A 20,617-nucleotide genomic window follows, 5' to 3' on the forward strand; every position below is an offset into this window, starting at 1 on the left:
ATGTCTTCCTGGCCCCACAGTTTCATGGGGCGCTGGTGGGGGCGCGACACCTCCCACGTACCTTCTCGGATCACGCGCCTGTACAAGTTACCTTGCGGGCTGCGGCCCTTGGCCCCCTGCGGACGGCTTGGCGCCTGCAGCCCATGATGCTTCTCGATGCCCCCTTCCAGGAGGAGCTGCGGGAGGATTGCCTGGATTTCTTTAAGCGTAAAAAGGACTCCGTACAGGATGTTGAAACCATTTGGGATGCGTTTAAGGTTACCCTGCGAGGTCTGTGTATTGCCAAAGGGTCTGGTGTGCTGAAGTGTATTATGGCGCGTCTGCGCACCTTGGAGACTGACTTTAGGACGCTTGAGGCGTCGTTGGCTTCAGGCCCTGATGATGCCACGCTGGCGAGCATTCGTGACAAAGTAACGGAGTATACTGCTGAGGCCGCTAGGGAAACGAAATTTAGAGGCAAGTGTTGGATCGCCCGGAGTTATGGTGAAGGCGAGAGGCCGGGGAAAGCCCTGGCTGCGACAATAAGGCTAGTGCGACCATCTAATACTATCATGGAGATTGTTGGGGCGGACGGCACATTGTACAGGGATACTGCGCAAATTCTCAATACGTTTGTGACACACTATCGCGTGCTGTATGCGTCAACTAGGACTGAGGAACTTCGACTTGACGAATACCTGGAGGATGTATCCCTGGGGTGGCTAAGTGACACGCAAAGAGAGTTTCTGAGTTCCCCCTTTGAATTGGACGAGGTGCGGGAGGCCATCATGCACATGCGGTCAGGCAAGACCGCCGGACTGGATGGGATACCTATCGAATTCTACAAAACCTACATTGACTTTATGGCACCAGTCCTAAGGGAGGTTTATGAGGATGCGTTGGAGGTGGGCCATCTGCCCCCTTCGATGCGCATGGCCCTCATTACGTCGCTCCTCAAACCGGGGAAGGAGGCGACTGACTGTGACTCCTATAGGCCTCTCTCCCTGCCCAATTGCGACGTGAAAATCCTGGCCAAGCTCATAGCCACTCATATTAATGTGCTACTCCCTAACCTGATCCTGCCCGATCAGGCCGGGTTTGTGCCAGGCAGGGCCACGTCCCATAATCTACGCACTTTCTTCTCGATCCTCATCTCTGTGCATGATGACCTGTCTATGGCCGCCGTGTTCCTTGACGCCACGAAGGCCTTTGATTCCCTCGAGTGGGACTACTTGTTCCAAGTTTTGGGACGCATGGGCTTCCCGAGTATATTTATTTCATGGATCAGGTTATTATACGCCGCTCCTGAGGCAAAGGTACTTGTGAACGGCCAGCTCTCCTCCGCGTTTCCTATTACCAGAGGCACTAGACAGGGGTGTCCTCTTTCACCCCTGCTGTTTGCTTTGGCCATGGAGCCGCTGGCGGCCAAATTGCGGCAACATCATCGGGACAAGGCGTTGCGCTGTTTCCAGAGGCAGATATTAGTGTCCATGTACGCTGATGATATCACCCTCTACGTGCGCGACCCGAAGGAAAATCTCAACCCGATCCTCCGGGAATTCATTCGATTTGGCATGATTTCTGGCATCCAGATCAACTGGAGCAAGTCCTGTCTGTTCCCCCTGACGGCTTCTACTGAGCGATTTGATATGGACTTCCCCCTTGCCTGGTTTGAGGGGGACTTCAAATATCTTGGCATCCGTATAGAAAAAAACAAGGAAGAGCTCCTGAGGGCTAATTATGGGACAGCGATGTCCCGTATTACGGATTGCGTTACTCGGTGGATCTCTCTGCCCCTCTCCATGCCATGACTGGCCGGTCGTCATTGATTAAGATGGTAATCCTGCCGCAGCTTATGTACCTCTTTCTGAATATTCCTTTCTATCCCGGTACCTTTTTCTTTCGACAACTCCGCTTGGAACTCATAAGACTAGTATGGGGTGGGAAGTCGCCCCGGCTCAAGTGGGAGATCCTTATTAAGCCCTACGACCAGGGCGGATTCGGCATCCCCAACTTTGAGCTCTATTATCAGGCGGCCCAGGCGCATTACGCTTACTTCTGGATACGGCAGCCTCGATATATGCCACAGCTTGCAGCCGAACACTGGCTGGCACACCCCATTCCTATAGAGGGAGCGTTGTACATCCCAGTGCAGGGTAGAGACAAGACGCCCTCGACATTGATTAGTACGGTGTCCGCGTGGAATCAGCTGGCGACGGCCCTGGGGCTTGACCTGGTATACGCGCCACTCTTGCCTCTTGTTTACCACCCGAGTATGCCCCTGCTGCAGGAGGCGGGCTTCCGGAAATTGCTTCAGACTATACATGTGGAGACATGGGGGGACTTATACCACAATGGCACGTTCCGATCCATGGAACACTTGTTTGGCAACATACAGCCTACTCCCCTCGATGTTTTCCTATACCTCCGCCTCCGTCAGGGAGTGCGGGCACTCATGCCCAGCTTCCCACAAGAGCCCCCGCATATGGCTCCGCTGCACCGCATGCTTGGCGATGACACGCCAGCCAAGCTTGTTTCCAAAATATACCGATCGGTGCATTCTTCAACGCCTGCACCGCAGTTGGCAGCCAGGGAGAAATGGGACCGTGAGTTGCAGGCCCCATTGACGGATAAACAATGGCTATTCTGCTTAATGCAGACAGACCGCGTCTCCTCTAGTAGCCGCCTCAGAATTATCCATTATAAATACATTCATAGACTGTACTATATGCCAGTCCGACTTCACGGCTATCGACTCCGCGAGGATGATAGATGCGAAAGATGCCGGGCTCCTGGTGCGGATTTTCTCCACCTGGCATGGGCATGTGACTGGAGCCAGGTGTTTGAAGCACTCTCTAAAATGATCGACACAGAGTTGGCGCCCGCCCCCCTCCTGGCCCTCCTGGGCTATGTAGAGCCTATTCAGGAGACGCATCGTAAATTCATTGCGCTTGCTTTTTTGCTTGCTAAGAGAAGGGTGGCGTGTCGTTGGGGCAGAGGCAGGGCCCCCAAATTTAAGGACTGAATGCGAGATCTTGTGTACTGTCAGGACCAGATCTGTACGTACTCTGAGCTTATGCCGCCAGCGTCAAGGCCCACAGACATTTGGGCTCCGCTGCGATGCTATCTCCTGGCCGGGGCGACGGCCGCGGACGAAATGCTGATAACTGGGTGATCTCGAGCTTTTGACCTTCAGTGCTTGGGGGGGTGACTTCCCGGGGCTGTAAGCTGGGTGCTGTGGTGCAATGGGAGCTGAGGCTATGGTTCTCCGTTCCGGCTCGCATGATGCGATTTTCTTGTACGGAGTGTCAGAGTGTAGGCCCCCCCCCCCTCCCGGGATGAGTACACCATGATATGACTGATGTGGGTGTGCCCCTGGCTGTTGCTTTGCACTGGTCGCATAATGTCGATCCTGCCTGACCTGCCCGACCTTTACTACCTTCTCCACCTCCATGTTTTCTCTGTATTCTCCATGATATTATATGTACCTGATGTCGCTCTTTCGAATACAGCTGTATGTTTTTGTTCTAAAATTGCAAAAATAAAAATAAAAAAAATAAAAAGATAGACAGAGAGATAGATAGATAGATAGATAGATAGATAGATAGATAGACAGACAGACAGACAGACAGACAGACAGACAGACAGACAGACAGACAGACAGACAGACAGACAGACAGACAGACAGACAGACAGACAGACAGATAGACAGACAGATAGATAATTAGCAAAGGTATTTATAGATACCTATTAAGGTTCATTTTGTGTTTGTATTTTGCAATACAACCCATTATTTACAAAACAATGGCTCTGTTTTAAATTATAATTATGGAACATTGAATGCATGTTATATTTATAAAAGTATTGATTGATTATATTTCATTTATGGGGTATTTTTATATGAAACTGTGGGTTTGTTTTTCTCAGAAAATATGTTCTATTAAAAGAAATAATTTAACATTTACTATGGTCCGGAGTAAAGAACTGTAATACATGATTATTGTTTACGAATGTTAGTCTATGTGTTTAAATGTGAAGTTTGCTCCTTTGCATCATGGTACAAGCAGTCCACAATTTGTGCTACCCTCAGTATTGACTGTAGTGTTATGCAAACGTTTGGTGTAATACTACAGTCAAAATTGAGTGTGGTGTAACACTACAGTCAACACCGAGGGAGCGCAAATTGTGGACTGCATGTACCATTACGCAAAGGCGAAAAGCCCGAGCTCGAGACTCTAGTCCGAGACGGAGAGTATGGCTTGAGCGGGAGATTCCAGCCTGACTTCTGACGTAAAGGTATGCCAATATGGATGATATTGTAGGGAAGGTCTGGGTCATTATACAAGCATGATCAGAATCTATGGGAGGAAGATTTTGACAAATAGACTCTAGGAGAAATTGAGTTTTGTAAGGGTGTGAACCCTTCTCAGGCAACAGCCACAATCCCTTTCTGGGTGAACCACAAAAGTCACTAAATTGAAATTGGCTTAACCCTCTGGTAGCTTGGGACAAAAAGAGTCAGGCTCAACAATGTGTGACATTATAAAGTATTTCTGCAGCATTCAAAGAGTAATACACAATATATGAAAAGTTCCACCCTGGAACAATAGAGTAACATTTAATGAATACAATGAGATCCAAATGACAACGATCCAATTAGTAGAACCGAAGATGTGGCTTTTCAAAGATTTCGGTCAGTATAGTGCTCAAAAGAACAAAGGGGCACTCGCTGTTATCTGGTCGTTCTTGACTGGAGGAAAGTCACACTTTCATGCTGACTATAGTGGAGTGTGATCTGGATACAGGGACCAGGTTAGTGTGACTAAAAAAGTAACTGTCTCAAAGTCCTGCGCAAAGAGTCCGGATCATGGTGGAAGAAGCTGTCTGGAGCAGGGAGATCATTTCAGATGGTTGTTGCTGCAGTGCAAAGGGCAGGCCAGGTATAATGGATTGTTGTCTGTGTAGCATGAAGATTCTGTTAGGAATAGCCAACAGTATTGGCTGGAGCTCGCGTCACCATGGGCAGTAGAGGCTGTAGCACGAAGTGAAGAACTTGCATTCCTGGTCGCTGCTGGCTGTCCCTGTAGAGCAAAGAGTCAGTTCAATCAGAGCTTCACATTGGCAGTCATCACAAGAGGTGGGATCACAGTGCAAATCGGCCCATTTGTGGTTGCGAAGAGACAAAAACGTCCAGATTTCTCCTTTGCTTCACAAGAGGCACTCAATTAATGTCAGCCAAGGGTCCAGGACCTGGGAAGGTACCTCTTGGGGATTAGGAACACACTCTAGCAGAGGACAGCAGGGCTTAGGAAGGTCCAGTTACAGGTCCCTGTATCTATTAACAGGAGGTCAGCCAACTCACCCGTGGAGTCAATCAGCTAGGGATGAAGGGAGCTGGTCCATTTTTCCTTTTCGGAGAGAAGGGCAGGCATCAAGCAGCAGGCAGTCTTAAGTCAATAGGACAGTCTTCTTCTGTGGTATCCACAGGTCCAGGAGTGTACTCATGTGTAGGTCAGGGCATCCCATGTTCATACCTGGTGATAGCTTTGAAGTGAGAGAAACGTCTGGAGTTTTTCCTCCCATAGATGGTTCTGGAATTTCCTTCCTCCCTGCCCAGGTTTCAGGATGTCTAGGGTGAAAGAAAGCTAGTATGAAGTCCTTTGTGAGCCTTCTGAGACAGCTCCTTAGAAATGTAAAGTTGGTTGTGCACAGCTCTTCCCTGCCCATACTACCAGGATGGCCCATCTTATATCTAGTTCCCTTTAGTGTTACTGTCTGGAATGAATCCACAAAGATCAACTACCAACTACACATAGCCATGTAACCCAGGTTACAGGCTGTATGCACCAAATGGTTAGGACGAGAAAATACCAACTATCTAAAAGTGGCATTACCAGGCATGTAACTCAGATCCAACATTACCATTAAAGAGGGTTTTAAACTATAATTCATTTCAGTATAAGCATGACGTTCCTGCCTGCTCCCAATCAACGGTTATCACTTAATAACATTACTAAGGTAACACAATGTTATCTTATGGGACACATCACTGATGACATCTCAAATTATATCACTGATGACATCATCCATAGAACCACTCACATACCCCATCCCTACACAACTACTCATACACCCACTAAAACAACCATACAACCACTCACATAGCCATTCACATACCCATACAAGTACTCATACTACCACTCATTCCTCATTAGAGCCACTCACACACCCACTTATTAACTCATACAACACTTATATAACCATTCACCCCCTTACAGCCACTCATACAACCAGTCACTCACCCATACAGCCACTCACACAGCCACACAGTCACTCATACAGCTACCAAGACACAGACTTATTCATCTATATAGCTACTCACTCACATACACATTCACTCACACATACAGCCTCTCAACACATCCACTCAACCATACAAGTACTCACACGCTCACTCACACCCCACTCAACCACTTACATAGCCATTCACACATCCATACAAGCAGTTCCATATCTGCTCACTCACCCTTACAACTCACTTAACCAAAGACTCACTCAAGCAGCCACTCACTTACCCATACAACCACTTGCATACCCAGCCACTCATTCATACAGCAATTCAGACACTCACTCACTCACCCATACAGCCACCCACACAACATTTCACAACATTTCACTCACCTATATACCCACTGACACATTCACTCACACACCCATACAGCCACTGACACACACACACACACACACACACACACACACACATATAATGACTCACACACCCACATATACATCCACATAGCCACTCACACACCCATTCACACACTCATACACTCACTCAGAACCCCATACAACCTCTCAGATACCCACTCACATCTCTATATAACTATTTAGACACCCACTCAGACACTCCTACAGCCACTCATTCAACTCACACACCCACAGAGCTAGTCAGAAGCCCAATCCCTCACCCATACAGCCACTCATGCATGCACTCAAACACCCATACAACTACTCAGACACCAATACAACCACTTAAACACCCACTCACACATACACTCCCACTCCCACAGAGCTGCTAACCAGAAACCCAATCACTCACCCATACAGTCACTCATGCATGCACTCACACACATACAGCCACTCAAACACCCACTCACACACCACTACAGACAGTCATACAGCAACTCAGATCACATATGTCAGAAATAGTATTACTCTTTAGTAGTACACCTAGTATACTAATCTAGCTTTTATAGTAGGTTAGTTTATAAGTTTAACCCCCATAAACTCTTAGAAGACACTTACACTCACTTGATGATGTCAGCAGTGATGCCATTTGAGATGTCATCAGTGATGTCAATGACCATGTCCTGAATGATGTAATATGTGAGGGCATAAGGAGTGAATCAAAGGAACGTAAGTTATAGTTAGCTCAGATTACTATCACTACTGAATTTAAATGGTTTTTTGAGAGCGAAATCTGAGCCTAACTATAACGTATCACATATTACATCACTCATGACATGGTCAGTGACATCACTGATGATGTCTCAAAATGACACACTGATTACATCATCTAGTGATTCTGAGCATCTTCTAAACATTTATGAGTGTTAACCATATGTACTAAGGTACCACAAAAGCTAAATTAGTATAGTTTGTGTACTACTAATGAGTGATTCAATTTTTAAACGAAGATTATGTCAGTGTCTGTGTAACTGTGTGCATCTGTGTGTGAGTAGGTGAATGTGTGGCAGTATGTATGAGTGAGTGTGTTACTGGCTGTATGGGTGAATAAATGGGTCTGTAAGTAGCTGTGTGGGTGAGATTGTGGCTGTGTGAGTGGCTGTGTAGGTGGCTGTGTAGGTCAGTGAGTCGGTGTGTAAGTGGTGTATGGATAAGTGAGTAGGTATATGAGAGACTGCACTGGTGAGTGAGTGGATGGGTGAGTGACAGTATGGTTGAGCAAGTGGGTTTGTCAGTGGCTGCATGAGTAAGTGAGTAGCTGTATGAATTGCTGCATGGGTGAATGAGTGACTGTATGAGTGGCTCTGTGGGTGAGTGAGTGGGTGTATAAATGGTATTTGGATGAGTGAGTGGGGATGTGAGAGACCGTATAAGTGAGTGAGTGGCTCTATGGGTGAGTGAGTGCATGAGTGGTATAATGGTGAGTGTCTGGGTATGTGAGTAGGTTTATGGGTAAGTAATGAGTGTGAAAGAGGCTGTATAGGTGAGTATGTGCTTGTCTCAGTGACTGTTTAGGTGAGTGAGTACATGTGTTAATACCTATATGAGTAAGTGTGTTGGTGTGTGAGTATCTATATGGGTGAGGGAGTATCTGTGTGAGTGGCTGTATAGGTGAGTGACAGTGTCTGAGGGGTTACTTGGGTGTGTGAGTTGATGTATTTTGGTATGACTGGGTGTGTGAATGGCTGCTTCAGTAAGTGAGTGGGTATATGAGTAGGTGTATGGGTGAGTGAGTGAGTGAGTGAGTGAGTGGCTCTGTCAGTGGCTGTATGGGAGAGTGAGGGCATGGGTAGCTGTATAGGTGTGTGTGTGGCTGTGTGATTGACTCTATGGGCATATAAGTGGGTGTGTGAGTAGTTGTATGGGTGAGTGAGTGGTTGTATGAGTGGTTATATGAGTGAATTAATAGGTGTGTGAGTGGCTGTATGCATGAATGAGTGAGTGTATGAGTAGTTATATAGGTCTGTGAATGGGTATGTGAGTGGCAGTGTGGGTGATGTGATCAGTGATGTGATCAGTGATACCATTTAAGATGGATCAGTGATGTCACCAGTGAGGTCACTGACCTTGTCATGAGTGATGTAATATGTGAGGCCTTAAGCAGTGCATTGTGGGGGCATAAGTTAAAGTCAGCCTAGTTAACTATATCTGCCGAATTTCCATGGTTTTTTATGTGTAAAATCTGAGCCTAACTATAACGTCTGTATAGCCTTTGTATTTTTCAGTGAATTTCTAAGGGTTTTTTTCATTCTCTTTCCTAACTATAACATTCCTGTAACCTTTGTTTTTTTCAGGGAATTTCTCTGTTTTTTTATGTAAAGTAATATGTAATTACCAAAAAATAATCCTACAGCTGCCACTGTGTGGGACTCTTCTTACAACTGCACTCAAGGTCTCAGGTGCTAGAGTCTGAGTTACCTGAATATTGTCTTTTTCTTATATTGTTTTAAGTTGACAATGGCTGGAGGGTGTGCAGTTCCAAACTACACATACTCATTTGTACTGCCTACCTGAGAGTTGTTTGAATCCCCCCACACACATACAAAAAGAGCTATGAGGGCTGAAAAAATCAGGAGCCGAAAATTGGCATGAGAGGGTGCACAGTGGCTCAGTGTTTTCTATGGGGGTGGGTGGGTGCTTTCCCACCAAGAGTATCTCAGTATCCATGAACCATTTACCCCCATTGATGTTTGGAGCTCCATCTTCAGGCCTCCAGTGCAGTGCACCCAGCTGCCTGTAGAGGACGCAAGGGGCACAGGGGTTACCAACAGAGGGTAGGACTCTTGTGAGTCACCTCAGGGCTGTGGGTAGTATTCAGGCACAGAATGAGAGACTACTGTTTTTTGTAATGTATAGGGCTGGCATGAGGGGAGGCACCTGCCCAGGCATCCAGGTTGATCTAATATAGCAGTAATAAGGAATCAATGTTAATAATACGTACTAATAATTAGTATGTATTATGAAGAAACAGAGAACAAGAGGGGTACATAAGCCTCGTATGGCAAAGTTCTGATGTTACACACCCGGCCTTGTGCATAAACAAGCCTGTACATGGCCTCTTGTTTATTTATCGTTCAATAGGGTCAAGATCTAATTTCGCATCACTCTTTCAGTGATTAGGACAACACATAAAGGCAGAGACAGTGCACTGCAAGGCTATGGTTTACTCAAAAGCACCAAATGGGGTAGAGGGACTCTGCATGGGCATTAGTGGAGGGGAAAAATAAGTTAAAAGTCCAGCTGAGGGTTCTTTTATAGCGAAGGAAAACCATCCAAGTTCCATGCTTATAACATGGTGCAGTGGGCAGTGTGCCTACACAGAGATCGATCTATGATCTAGAAGTTAAAAATGCCAATTGTTGGTGGTATGAACTCAGTAACTCAGTAATTAAACTTTCTGAGGCCAATAAAATTAACATCAATTTAAGTTGTATAATAAACGTACATTTAAAATCTACATACATCAATCGCTTTTCCAGCTTCCGTGGATGCTTCTGTATGGAGCGTTTGTTGAATCCCTGGACTCCTGGGTCCATCCCCTTTATACTTCTATTTTAGGGAATATTTTCAAAAGATGTAAACAACAATTTGACTAACAAAAGTGGGGGGATATTAGGCAGGCCTAAATATTTATATTCTAGGGCACTGCCGGTGAAAAGGGGAAATCTGACTCAAGCCAGGCTGTGTCCTTCAAAATGTATGACTGATAGCACCCACTGCGTTAACCCATTCTCGACCTCCCCATTACAGACCTCCCGGTTACCGTCCCCTCCACTGTCAAGGCTTTAGCAAGGGCAGAACAAAAGTGGCCAATTCAGAGTTCCTATGTCTGGGAAAGGAGTGTCTTGTGGTCACAAAAACAGATAATATTTGCACTGGTGTAAAGTGAGCTGGAAGGTGCACTGCCACGTTAAGTGAGGCAAAAGTTCTCTCATTCCAGGCCTCCCCTAATTATACTGACTGAAAGTACTATGACAACATGTTTGAGTGTGCATGCTGAAGAACATGCAGCCACCTCTTCATGTTGCATATCGATTGGCCCACAAAGAATGACATAGGAAAAATAGAGTCCATCCCCACCAGCTTCCTTTGCGAGGATGAAGGGTCTTGGTGCACTGATAGTCACATCATGCTGAAGGCACCCAGATGCAGTCTGTTGGCACTGTATACTACAGAGGTGAATCCACTGGCCTCAGTTTTATTGCACAAGATCTAAATGGGCGACGCTGTGCTCACTGCACGAAGCACCCAACTATGCTTCCAACTGGTACTGGTGCATCTTTATTAATTCATTTCTTGCTGATTTCTTGAGTGGGCCATGTGGAATTCCAGTTTGGTGTCCATGAAGCAAAGTGTGGAGGAGTAAATACATACTTTCTGTGTATCGTAACATATCTTTATGCCTAATATTCCTATTTAGAATTACGATGCAATTATGTCATCTAGAAATAAACATGGTCAACGTTTCTGTATAATTCTTGTCACCTCCACTCCTGAAAAATTTTAATATAGCACTTTGGGACCGCAGCAGTGGCAGAATACGTGCACTATCACTAAGTCTAATATCACATACAGTGCAAATCAATTGGCAAACACTTGTGTGTTCCAGATATTAACATGTATACTTGCATATCGCCAGCGTGAGTCTGGGAGCCTCCCTGTTTATGGCTAGCATCCCCAGCATGAATTTCCCACCTCTCTACCGAGAGCAGGAGACATTATGACAAAGAAAAGCAGAAAGGAGCTGTGTACAGAAAGTTCTACATCAAGGCAGCATGAAAGGGACCCTTTAAATCTATGTGCACAGGAAAGGTCTATGCACAAGACATGCACAAGACATACCCTCCTTGTTTATAAAGAACAGCATATATGGTCAAGGCAGAATAGTTCCAACATTTGTACTGTTGTAAAAAGCATAAATGTCGAATGCAGTTGCCGTTTTCCTTGGGTGTGCACCTTACCGAATTACAGATGGAAGGGTTTCACTTGTGTGTGTGTGAGAGGAATATGGTCTCTGTGGGGTTTCTTTTGTGAGGTGACAGGTATGGCGGCAAGAGCACAGTGAAAACTCATTTACAGGGACTCCTAGTGGAGGCACCGGGATTGACACCTATCTAGAGAGCCTGAGTGAATAAACTGGGCAGTCTTGGTCTCTCTGTTTTGTTATTACAAGTTTTACAGGGCCTTCTACAATTAGTGTAAAATAGCAGCACTTTGAAAGTTACCAAATTCTGATAACAACCCACGCTGTTACTATTACACCTCCAGGCATACTTTAAGAGAAGATAATTAACCTCAGCAGCGGCCCATGCAGGTAAGAGTGATGGGGTGGTGGGCCGGGTTGGGGGGGATTCGACAAACGACCATGAGGGAAAAATTAAATAAAACATTTTTTTTCCCTTGTCGTCATCTGTCAAAACTCCCTCCACCCGGCCCCACTGCTCTTACCTGCACCGGCCACAGCTGATTAACATAGAGATGCTTTTTCAGACAGTTTCGAGGTTTCCATCTCAATCCAGAGTCAGCGTTAGTGCCTCAAAGATTTCACACCAATAGAGGACTGAATGCCACTTTTCAGTGCCTACTATGGCTAATTTACATCTAGCTTTGTCTATTCGTTAAGTTATACTGGGATTTCTAACTTAAGCAAGTGCATTTGGAGCCCTCTTTTTCCAAAGAAATCTTTCACCCCACCCCTTCATCCTATAGATCAACGTTTCTGCCCACATATGGCCAATGAGCTAGTCACCCAATGGCAGAATCCTCATGCAGGGTCTGGATACAGCAGACTTTGAACTGTACTTTCACAGAGACTGCTGCAGGTGTCTGTGGCACAACAGACATGAAGGGCACCAGCAGAGAATTAAAATGCAGAGCAACAGATGGGGTGGGTGCAGAAGGGTTCCAGCAGGTAGCAGCGGGTGGTAAATGCATCCTTGGCCGGTGAGCTGTAGAGCTGACATGGAAGTGAACCACTGCCCTGAAGTTACCAGCCCACAGGGACACAATACCCTGTAGAATACTTACTTAGTACTTGTGAAATGCCCTTCAATACAGTTGCATTTTAGACACATCTGCAGGAAGATTGGGACTGGCAAATACACAGCTTCACATGAATAAAACTCTCTTCATGTTTTCAGCTCAGTTTGCAACCTCACTCCCCCATTATATATGAAGCATTCCCCCCAGTAACTGGCCCACCCAATTGCAATTGACTTTGCTTGTTTTTTTTTCTTTCAATTTTTCTGTGAATTTGTGAATTCCACATGAAATTGGAAAAAAATGAAAAAACATCCTTTTTTTGCCTTTCCCTTGGGGACCCCAGCACCAGGGGATGAGGGTAGTCCTACCCCACTCCCTTCTCATTTATTTCTAAGTATTTGTTTGAGACTTGGCTGAGGTCAAGTTCTAAGATGGCTGCCACCATATCAGGTTGAAGTGTTGGCAGCTAACCAAATCCCTGCACAAGAGCTGGAAGATTCACATCTCTAGATATACAAATTTGGTTTTCTTTAATAACTCAAAAACTACTGAAATGGATTTACACCAAGAAACAAAAAGGCCCTTTCTGAACCAAGACCTAGATTTCTGCTAAATTTGGTGCAATTCCTTTCAGCAGTTCAGGCTGTAGTCATGTCTAAAATCCCTAATGCAAGTCGCATCGGAAACACACTTTTTTTTACCTCCCCCCTCGCTTGCTAGATTGCTACAAAACTTTCCATGCACAACTAGACTCACCGGCATACTTTAGAAAAAAATGGTGAAGATCTGTGAACCTTTGCCAAAGATTTAGGCAAGTCAATGCTTTTTCCTATGGAAACATGGTCCTAACTATAACTACCTACTGGTGAACTACTTTGAGATGTCATATGTGAGGTCATAAGCAGGGGCCATAAGTTATATTTAGATCAGCTAAGTAGAACTGCTGAATTTCACTGATTTTGTACAAGCAAAATGTGAGCCTAACTGTAACGTCCCTGCAACCTTTGTTTTTTTTCTATGAATATTCACGTTTAAAAAAAATTCTATTTCCTAACTATAACAACCCTGTAACCTTTGTTTTTTCAGTGAATTTCTAAGGTTTTTAAATGTTGTATCCAACTATAACATCCCTGTGACATATGTTTTCTTAAGTGAAATCCTAAGGATTTTAAATTGTATTTCCTAAAAGTAACCTGTTACCTTTGAGAGTAAGTGGCTGCATCATTGTCTCGCTGGGAGTGTGAGTGGGTGGGTTAGTGTCTGAATGGGTCTGTGAGTGGGTACATGGGTGTCTGAGTGGGTAAGTGAGTGTCACATACAGATTGCTGTCCAATATATCAATGCAGTCACCTCCACAAAGGATTTCAGATCGTTTTTCAATATGGAATTGCTGAGAAAACACACTTGCTTTGCTTTCACCAAACCCAGGAGTTAGGATCATTTCTCCTTTGGAGAAGTGGAGATTTAACAGGGGCACCTGCAATATTTATATGTGTAAGTGCTTACTGTTCTTTTTTTAATTGTCTTTATTAATTTTGAAAGGGTACCATCATTGACATTTGCATGACAATTCAACCGAACATTGACAATATAAAAAACAAGCAATACATTTAAATGGCATAGGCGGGGTACAGGGAAACACTCATTTGAAAAGCATTAAAGTCCATTCTATTGGCTGGTACGCTGCTTCACTCTGCGGCGCAGCACAGCTCTACTCAGTAAAATTAGAGCAGAATAACTGCAGGGGTCAGCCGTTGTTCTTCTAAACCATTTCTCCATTGAGTCACATACATTTGCAATTAAATTTTGACTCGAACAAGAGAAAGAATGAAGAAAAATTGAAGCAAGAAAAAAAACAAAGAAAAAAGGAACAATCGATCTCTTCACAGAGCCTCCAACTTGAGTGCGTCTGACAGTCTGATGCATCAATGGGTAGCATGTGTGCGGTTGCAAGGACATGGAAGGTCATGTTGCTGGATGTTTCGGGTGGAGGGAGGAGGGGGAAAAGGGCACGAGGCGAAAGGATAGCAACGGGGTGAGATGGGAGGTGGGCAAGGTTTGGGAGGAGAGGTAGGTGCCAGACGGCTATGGCATCAAGGAGTCGCGGCTTGGTGTGCACGCATGTCAGTGTAGGTCTCAGGGGTTCCAGGGTACTAAGTGTCCTACACCTATGAGCGGGTCTAAGAGGGAAGGGGTGCTGTGGACAATTTAGTCTCGATCACAGATAAGTAGTCCTGCCATTGTGTGGGGGTCTGTCGCGTGGGTGCTGTAGTTCGTGCCGTGGCCGCTAGCTGGTTTGTGTGTTCCGACATCAGTGCCCTGCGGAGATCAAGCATCCACTCACGTACATTGGGGCCTAGTGGCGCCTTCCTTGCCATGGCGATTTTTCACTTGGCCAGGCCCAGGGCAAGGTCCAGAAACGTGTTCAAGCCCTTATGAGACGCACTCCATCTCGTAACCCCCAGCAGAAAATGATGGGGTTCCGCCTCTACTCACCCGCCTGCCACTTCTGCAAGCGTAGTGGCCACCGCAGTCCAGAATATTTGAATCTCGGAGCAGTTCCACACCATATGTGTGAATGTGGCTCCCTGGCCTTGGCATCTAGGGCATATATCCGCAGTGGTGACAAACATACAAGCCAACCTGTCGGGAGTGAGATACGTGTGATGAAGATAATTAAACTGAGTGTACTTTATCCTAGCATTTGTCGAGATGGTCTTGGGGTGGTTAAGGCATTGCAGCCACTGCTTATCAGTAGGAGTGATAGACAAATCGGTGTCCCAGTATCCTCGCAGTGCTGTCAGCGCAAGTGGGTCATCCAGTCTGAATGAGGTGTAGATGGCAGTTACCACATGTTGGCCCCTGCCATGTGTGAGCAGCATTTGTAACAGGTGTGATATAGTGAGTTCCACATGGTCTGCATTCCATGTGTGCAGGGATTGGCGTGCCAGCAGGGCATGGAATAAAAAGCAGCCCTGCGGTACCCCATAGGTGTCTTCCAAGTCCTCAAATGTTTGCAATTGCGCATCTCTATACAGATCCCCCATGTCTCTAACCCACTCTTTCTCCATAGTCTTAGTTCTGTGCACCCATGACTGGAGAACGTGCCAGGCAAGAGCTCCAGTGGTAAGCCAGGGGCATAAGGTACTGGGTGGCTTTTAGGCATCATATATTTGGCCCAGTGTTGTCTGGCCGATGCCATTAAGATGTTGCCTCGCTGTTTCTGAATCAAGGTAGTCGTTCCAGACTTCCATTCCAGTAGCATTGGAGAGTCCCAGGTCAAGGCTCTTGTGGCCATTTCAGTGAGGTTGCACTTGGCGAGCGACCGCATTGGCCATTGTAGCTGAGCTGCTGCATAGTACCGCTCATAGTTCGGGGCCCCCAGGCCGCCGTCCGCCAGTGGCAGGTATAGTTTATGGAGGGCCACCCTGGGCCTTGTGTTTCCCCATATCAGGGAGACCAGTAAGGATTCCAGTTCCCCATAGATTCTCTGGGGCAGGCGGTAGGGTGATTGTGTAGAAGGACAAAAGGCGGGGAAGGACCAGCATCTTCAAGATAGCCACCTGGCCCATGGAGACAACGGGAGACTCAGCCAAAATGGGAGAATAGAGCGGGCCGGAGTTAAGGCCCGACCAAGATTCCCATCTACAGTATCAGTTCCCAGATGGTAAACCTGGACTCCCAAGTATTTAAAAGTGTCGAACACCCATGTCAATAGTGTGTCCCACGCCATTCGTCTCTGGGGCGGTGTCATTGGAGACACTGGGAATACCACCGATTTAGTCCAGTTGGCTTGGAGCCAGAGACTCTTGCATGCATATTTAAGAGGTCCATTATCGACTGCAGAATCTCAGCCCTGCCATGTAGGTATATTAACGCATTGTCCGGTTACAGTGTCACTATGTGCCATCGTCGATCAACCTGTAGGCCCCAATCAGTAACCCATTGTCGCAGTTTGCACGCCAATGGCTCCATAACCAGGTCGAAAAGAATCGGTGACAGGGGGCAACCCTGGCATGTGCCTCGCGCTATCAAGAAAAGCGAAGAGAAAGTGTGTCCCATCTTCACTCTGGCTTGCAGTCTGGAGTATAACAAACGTATCCATCGTGTGAAATTGGGACCGATGCCGAACCGCTCTAGTACCGTTATGAGATAAGCCCAGGTCAGAGTGTCTAAAGCCTTCTCAATATCCAAGTAGGCCACCCAGGGCTTATCCGCCTCACCCTGCACCCTGTCCAGGAGGGTAAACAGCCGCCGCAGATTCAAACCCGTATTACGGCCTGGTTTGAAACCATTTTGGTCTTCATGGACCAGCAGTGGACCAGCAGCGATCAAGCTATTCACCAAAAATTTCCCAAGGACCTTATATTCAACATTCAACATCGACAGAGGGTGATAGGAGGCCATTTGGAGGGGGTCGCGGCCTGGTTTCGTCAGGATCACTAATGTCGCCTCCCATAAAGTGGGTGGCAATGCACTAATTTCGAAGGCTTTGGTGTACACCCTGGCCAGCCTGGGTGCCAGTTGCGTGGAGAAGGTAGAATAAGTGTAAGTGCTTACTGTTAAGGTTTAAACTTTCTGAAAAGAGCATCAGGTCCACAGCGTCCCTGGGGACCCCATCCCCCAGGGCACAACCATGACTTAATGGGGAGGGGACTGCGTGGGACCCCCTCTCCAGCTCGATTTCAGCCCTGGGAACCCCATTCCTTGGGCACATCCCTAATCGAACAGGGAGGGGGGCTATGCAGCCCCCCTCCCCAGGACAATGTTGCCCCCCAGAATACCTTCTCCAGGGGCCTGGCTGAAATGTAATTAGAAGAAGGCCTTGTGACTCTGGGGACCCCATCCCCTGGGGATCAGCCCAAAAAAATGGGTAGAGGGGCCAGGCAGTCCCCCTCCCTATGCTGATTTCGACCACAAGGACCCCATCACCCAGGGCCCGGCAATGTGCCCTGGTCCCAACCAGGGCACCCAGTGGGCAGAATGGGGACCGTGGGGGAGCCTCAAGGCCCCAGTGGTCATAGCCAGTTCCCCTCCTCCTGCAGGATCTGGAATAGCTCCCTGCACTCAAGAACAATAGTTTGATCTCTTTCCCTGCCCACTTGTCTGCAGGCAGATAAAGAAATAAAATCTTCCGCTTCCAGCAAGCAAAAGCACTTTGACACACATCCAAAGAAGGCAAATCTCATACGTTTATCAAGATAAGCAGCCTGCACACAACATGCCCATTTAAATAAGTTTATTTAATGTCAACGTGTTTCAACCCAACAGGGTCTTCGTCACAGCCTCATTACAGTACATTGTGCTCAAATTCCCATAAAAAGAGAAACAGTGATAAACATGAAAGAAATACTACACTTTGAAAAAATTGCAGCATATCTCAAGGTTTGGTATATCATGGTTTAAAAGTTTCTAAAAGTTACAACATAATCATGTGACGCATTATATGATGGGTGACATCATGAGTTTGTCAAAAAATATATGTTTTCACCAATCTTCATGGTATCTTGCATACTTGAAGACAATGAAGTCTTACAAATCAGATCAACATCATAAGAATTAAACAAATAGCGGGATAGTAACATGGTAACCATGCACAAAATAAAATTATAAATATATATAAAATTCATAGCAAAGTGGCTTCCGATCAGAATATATAGCAAGATAGTAACATGGTTACAAAACAACACTGTTTCAATACAACAAAGTCATGTACCCCCATCCTAAATTTTCAAATATAGCACATGGCTGAAGTGGCTATCAGGTCAGATTCATCTAATTTATGGCTGGCCAGTTGTCATCACTGACCAACAAATTCATTGAAGAACCACCATTAGATCAAAGCAAACAAAACCAAAGAGTATTGAGCCGATCAATCAATCGCAATAAGCTTTATGTGATTCTGTAGTCAAATCATAAAAGCTATACACAACGTGAAACAGAATACAAGAATAAAAAATATATACAACAGTGCCATTATAATTCAGCTCATCTCAAAAAAGTATTCAGCCTCTAGTATAGCATAATCATTGCAGACAGATAAAATTTACCTCTGATTGATCACATGTGATAGATATGTGGACATGGTACAACTGATCGAAGGCGTGGGCAAAGACTGTAAAAACAAGAATGCCAGACAACATAGTGCAAATTTGATTCTCACGAGCATGGAGTCAATTTTCATAACGGTTGATCAGTTTGGTTTGACAATTGTTCCCACATCCAATCCTTGATGTTTTTGAAGTCTTCATTTATGCTCTCAGATTGCTTAGTATGTCAAGTGATTCAAAAGTATAATTACATGTCTTCCTAAAAGGCATGGAACTGAAGGTAGTGGGAGTGGATCAGGCTGATTTCTGTAAAAAGGTATGGGATAAGACTCAACATGGGTAGGTTGAAGGAGTTTGTCCATTCTAAAACTTTGTAATATTTCTTTAGGAAGGATGTAAGCAATTCAGTAGACTACTTTTAGCTTATTTTGCCACCCTTTTCTCAACATGTAAAACACTGGAGCTCAAGTGAAAAGATGGAGAATGCTCTGTAACATCAGCTTGGTGCATCTCCATGAAATATGGATTTTTGGGAAAACAAATACTAACATCTCTAGAGCAGAAGGGCTCTTATAAGATAAATACAATGTGAAGGGTGTACAGGTTCCTTGCAGTTAAACCCGACCGGAGCAGTAACGTGTGTTTTGGTGACAAAATGTCAGCATTAGAATATAAAATCTAACACAGAGTAGATAAATGAACCATCTCCTATTACCAAAATGCATTCACACTGCATAGATGACGAAAAAACCTTTGATACCTTAGAGTTATGTCTTCTCCTTTTAGAGCTGAAATACACTTTGTTGTTCCTCAAATATCTGTTGCTGGTTAGAGGAGATGACAAACACTAGGGTGTGTTTGTTGGTGAAAGGGACATATGCAAACCATCTGCATTTGGACAGAAGAGTGTTGTGTGGATGGTAACAGTGAAACAGTTGCAGTGGATGGAAATTGAAAGTCGATACACAGCTCTATTGCAGAGTGCAGAGTATGATGAAATGTAGATTGATAGCTAAAGTCACAGAGGTGGCAAACTGTGGGTAATTGACATTTAATTCTTAGTTAAAACCTCTGATGTTTATTATTGCCCTTCAAATATCAGTATTAATTGATTAATTGCTAGCTATGTGGGATCATTCTTGAGCTATCACAAAGTATATGGAAAACCCAATAAGGCTCTATTATAGGTGAGTAGCATGAAATATAATAGCCAGCAAATGAAGTTTTTCAATCATGTGGCTGAAATTGAAGGCTGGACTCTCCCAGTCTGACTTATGTCCTTTGGGCTCAGGATTATCAGGTCCCCAAACTCCAGGCCCGACAGGTCTGGGCCTGGAGACACAAGCCTTTACTGCTGCAGTGCCAGGTGCTGTGGGTAGCATCATAGCCTGACTCCCAACCGACCCATGCACCTGTATGGTGGAGAAGACAGGGCTTCCCTTGAACAGATATAAGCCTGCCCTGACTCTACACCAGCCTCTTTCCAGACATTTTGCATCTGCAAATAATTATCTACAGCTTTAATGTATTAATCAACACCCAACAGGGCCCATTATTAGGCCTTCGACCAAATTGGTGATATTCAATATTATTAGATAAACGAACAGGTTGCAGAAAGTCTATGATTTATGGTGGGTAGCAAATACGAGATCAATCAATAAATCAATCAATCAATCAGGGGTTTATAAAGTGCGCTACTCACCTGTGAGGGTCTCAAGGCACTGGGGGAGGGGGGGAGGCAGCTCAGGCTCAGTCTCAGTCGAAGAGCAAGGTCTTGAAGTCCTTCCTGAAGATGTGCAGGCTAGGGGAGCGTCTGATGCTGACCGGGTGCTCGTTCCAGGTTTTGGCTGTGATGTAGG

This window comes from Triturus cristatus, chromosome 8 (assembly GCF_964204655.1).
Source record: "Triturus cristatus chromosome 8, aTriCri1.1, whole genome shotgun sequence".
NCBI classification, from domain to species: Eukaryota; Metazoa; Chordata; class Amphibia; order Caudata; family Salamandridae; genus Triturus; species Triturus cristatus.